Raw genomic sequence first — 5,260 nt, forward strand, 5'->3', positions numbered from 1 at the left:
GCCTTTTAATTTCCTGGCTGCTGGTGCCAAGACTGTTGACTATGCTGTGCTATTAGAGTTACAAAAAGGAGATCATATTTACGTTAGAGGGTTCTTAGGATTAATGAGACAAAGTACAGGAAGAACAGAGAACAATATAAGCATGAGACAGGCTTAATTGTAATTTAATAATTACTAGTACAATTAGCATACTAATGTTAAATGAACTCTGGTGGCCCAGTGGTAAATATTTGCGCTGTTAACCCTAAGGTCATGGTCTTTACAATTACTTGCTATGCACCAGAGAGCCGGACAACGACTAAGGATGACAGAAGAATCAATGCCTTTGAATTGTGGTGCTGGAGAAGAGAACATACCATGAACAGCCAAAAGAATAAACAGATCTGTTCTGGAGAGGGTAAAACCAGACTGCTCCTTGAAGGCAGGATTTTGAAGCTCTGTCTCACATACTTTGGGCATGTGGCCAGGAGGGTCCAGTCCTTGGAGAGGGAAATCATGCTTGGGAGGGTAGAGGGACAGCGCAGGAGAGGAAGACCCCTGATGAGATGGATTGACACAGTAACTGGGGTAAAGGCGGTAGGTGTATCAGAGACACTAAGACTGTCTCAGTACAGGGTTCACTGCTTTTGTACATAGGGTTGCTATGAATCACAGTCTAAGGTGATAAACGTTGGGATGATTACTTTTAGATAGGCACAGGAAGGAAGACTGGGAAGTGGCACAAGGGAACTTTCTAGAATAATTGAAATGTACTATGTCTTGTTTAGGGTGGTATTCACACAAATGTATGCAAGGGTCAAAACCTTCTGACTGAACACTTACGATCTGTGCATGGTAATGTAAGTAGATAACATCCTCAGCATGGAGTCCGGGGCAGTGTGAACTAGCAGGGCATTAACTACTGTGAATCCACACAGAGTGACTTGGAAGAAAGAGCCCCATTAAACACTTCACACAAAAGGCCAAGTGGCTTAGTATCTGCCCTTCCAAAATTAACGACCAAAGTCATAGGTGTCGTCCCACTTAGATTATCAGGAAAATTATTAAATGACACTTAACAAGTATTCATGGAGTTTTGTTCATTCAAACAGCCTGTGACATGACATGCAGCAGAATGTTGCCTGAGAAGCCAGGTATCTGGCGAGGCTTGTAGACAGAATGCATGAAGAACCTCTTCTGACCTTCCTGCCATTATTTCTAGAAAGTCACTGAAAAGAGGCTGCAGGTGGCTGTGAAGAGGGCCATTCTCCTGCGGCGAAAGAGCCCTAGGTTATTAAATTCTTCCTCCTCGCCCTGCTCACCTTCACTGTTTATTGTTTTCCTTGTTTATCTGCGGCTGCCAGCTCAAGGCAGGACCTTGGCCCCTCTATCTTCCCCACAGGGATTAGTCCTCACTCAACACTCAGCAATGTTTTCATTTCTGCTCCAAGAGTAGTCACAGTATTACCTATAAAAACAGGAACCTTCACAATGCATTTGCTCTTGATTGAGGGACCAGAAAGCAAGATCTCGAATTATATTTTTCCCCCCTTTTTAAGTTTTAAAGTTATTTCTCCTTTTTTTTTTTTTTTTGCATCCAGGGCAACCACACTTTCTAATTAGTGACGTTCTAATTGATGGCGACCTTTGCTAAAATTAAAAACCCACTCAAGAGAAACCACACCTGGCTCGCTGGGTCTGTAGATGAAGGAAGTCTCTCCACGCCTTTCAGAAAAGACTCTGTGGGGTGCAGGGCTAGAGATGCCAAGAACAAGCCCTTCATTGGAGTCATTGTTTCCATTTCTGAACCTTCCTATCTTATGCCCTCTTTTCACTCACAAATGGAATATTGTTCCCTTCCTCTCTGCCAAAGGAGAGAGGAGACGAGAGGAGGAGGCTAAGAAGTAGAGCAGGAACATGGTGGAGGGGACCTGGGTGAGGGTTTGTAAAACAATGAAAGAATCTTTTCTTTTACTTTTCCATAATTTTTGACTCATGTACTTATAACTTGTTAGTCAAATTTGTGTCTTCTAGGTTGCAACACCCCCATGATACATCTTCAAGGATATGAACATGTATGGCTAAGCACAATTAATAACAGTGCATCTAAATTCCAAAATCAATCTCCATAATAGTCTATGTGTTTCCTACTACCAAAGGGGCCCTTTAGAGTAGTGAGAGAAGATCTTCACCCTGAAACACACAGCATCCCTTTTCAGCAGGAAGTAGCTAAGAGAATACGCCATCCCCTTTTCCTTATGAATCAGGGTGAAGTCTCTCTCAGGGAGGAGTGATAGGGAATGGCAAAGGACACACCGACAAAGGAGATTAATCAGAACTGACTTTGACAAGCACTGTGGCAATTGGACAATTAAAACAGACATTCGGATGGCGGGGAAGAAGAACAAACTGGGGAGGAGGGTGGAGAGAATGGTGTGGCAATGAAGGAGTGAAAGCCCAGAATCCCTGTGAATGTTCATTGAAACTAATAAAATTTAATTAAAAAAAAAAAAAGAAGTGGAGCAGGAAAGAGGTATGCAAAAGGGTTTGTTTTAAAAGGAAAGGGCATACAAATGAGAGAAGGGGGAAAGACCAGTTGAGTTCCATTGTTCCTCCCTCGTTTAGGGCAGATTAAATCACATGGAGCAGATGGAGACAAGCTGTAAGGGAAGAGATAACATTTAAAGCTGCCCCTCTAATCCTTTACTTGTATGCTACCCATTGAGCACAAACACTTAATGCATGTGATTAAAGGTAGAAAACCACCTAATTGGTAATCCCCTGGAAGCACCATGTGGTGTGTGAGCACGGGCTGGTGCCATTTCCACCTTCATTCCAGCGACATGACAGGGCATCCATCGTGTCACCCCTACACCATGAACTTCTTTCCTCACCAGACCAAACAGAATCCTTAAGAATAAAGCTTACTATAGATTTGCCTCATAGACTAATATGCACTATGTGATAGGTCATATGTGATAAGTGGCTTAAATGCAGTTATTTATTAGAGTATCTGTATAAAGTATTCAGTACCATTGAGTCGACTCCAGCCGACAGTGACCCTCCAAGCCATGAACTTTTCAAGGCTATTACCCTTCACAGATTCCAATTATCAGTTTTTGTTGTTGTTGTTAGCAGTGCAACATGTAATGCACTGTGCTTTCTAGAGACCCAAAATAACATGAATCCTAAAACCGAAATTCCCCTGTAAAGTCTTTCTAGTATTGAATGGCAGCATTGTTAGCTACACATCAGTAACTGAGTGGAAGTCTTTTTATTTTACTTTCCTCCTTTTGTTTTAATGATTATTTTATTCTCACAAGATGGACACACGTTTACAAAACCCAATTATCACAATATTGTAGCAAAAAGATCAGCATATTTTACAAAATCAATGACTATAAAAACAATGAGGATAATTAAAACCAACAGCATGTCTTTCGCTTGATTTGAAGTCTGGGCAGTAATGACAGCTCTGACCAGAGCACATTAGAATTTTCAAAAAGAAAATTATCATACCTCATGGTGACGTATGCCAGGGACCTGTGGTGGTCTAGAGGTAAAAAGCTGTGCTGTAAACCCAAAGGTATGAGATTCGAATCCACCATCTGCTCTGCAGAAGCAGGACAATCAATCTCCTCCCATGAGATTTACTGCCTCTGAAAACCTGGAGGCTCAGCTCTTAGTTGGTTCCAACTCAGTGGCACATAACAACGACATGACGACGAGAAGCCACGGATAGTTTTAAACTGATTAAATCTTCACTTAAAAAAAAATACTCTTTCAGCAGAGTGGATAATGTATTTGAGGTCAGAAGTCTAGGATGATATTGTAAAAGTCCGGTATGAGAGGCAAGTATGGCATTAGAAGTGCAGAAGGATAGATTTGAGAGAAGTTCCAGAGAGAGAAATGACAGGGCGAGATAATAGGCAGGACAGAGGAGAGGAGGCGAGAGTGTAGTAGACTACACTGATGAGCAAGTGGGTGGAAGAGGCACTAGTAACTAAGACAGCAAACACTGAAGGAGGACCTTGAAGCGAATCTGCACCAGGCTGCAAAATGCATCTCAATTACTCAACCCAGCCCTGAACAAGCTCAAGGCCGGAGGAAGATCACTTGACCACCCTGGTACAAACACTGCTAGGAGCCTGGTTTGATCCCATCAAAAGGTCAAGCAAGCAGCCTTGGCCCACACATGTGTGCTCATGTGCTATATGGCAAGGTTTGGATCTTTCCTTCCTACTTCCCTTTGCTGATATCTCAGTCTGGCGACAAGAACAAATAGAGTTCTGTGATTTGAATTCCCCCCCCCCCCAGTTCCCAGTAAGACTTTTTACATAATCTTCAACAATAAGTAGTCTTTGAGTGTGTGAGCACAGACTGTACTACGCTCATTTATCTTTCACATTCAGATGAAAAGATAAGTACCGGTCTATTGATAAAGCATTAGGCAACTAATACAGCATTAGGCAATGTGTTTTCCCTTCAGTCACTAAAAGCGCCTGGCCTCTGGATATGCCCAGGCGTCTTAATCCCACATGACTGCTGTTGCTGTTGACTCTGGATGATAGGTTTGAAATCAACCGCAATGGAGCAGCACACAGCCAACTTCCATTTTCATTTAAGAAGAAAAGGCAAAGTTCCAAAATTCAGACGGCCAGGAGCCCAGATTCTCGTCTTAGCACAGAATCTCCCCTTTGTATGAAGGAAGTCAAGAGCAATACCATATACTTTCTCAGCCCCCAACTAAGAAATGGGTTTGTCCTCAGTCTGTGCCCGAGACTGTAGGAAGCGAGTGTTGTGCCCTTGAAACGCACCAACACTGGATTCTGGGTCACTGAAATCCAAGGGCAAAGATGGTGGAATGTCTGATAACTGGGTTCTAGTCCTAGGTCTGACATTACTTAACACCATGACCTTGAGTGTGTAGCTGGGCCTTGATTGTCTCGTCTCTTTTAAAAATGGGAAGAAATTGAATGGACTGCCTCATCTCAAGGCTCATTTCAACCTTCATTGTCTTGGAGAAATCAAATTTACATCTGAACCTATATGTTGCTTAAAAACTATTTTATCTTGGTTTGCTTCCAACATTCATATACATTGTGTTTCACACTACTCATCATTCACATTGTTTCATAATCATGCCCAAGCATTATGTTTTGTTTCTATAAAATTTTATTTTATACTAGTTTACTTACAAAGTTTATATACACTGTTCCGTCATGACAGGAGTCTAGAGCAATGGCTACATGGTGGAGTGGACCTGGGGGAGGGTTTGTAA

Source organism: Elephantulus edwardii, unplaced genomic scaffold (assembly GCF_000299155.1).
Source record: "Elephantulus edwardii isolate Elephantulus edwardi_28Jun2011 unplaced genomic scaffold, EleEdw1.0 scaffold00008, whole genome shotgun sequence".
Lineage (NCBI taxonomy): Eukaryota > Metazoa > Chordata > Mammalia > Macroscelidea > Macroscelididae > Elephantulus > Elephantulus edwardii.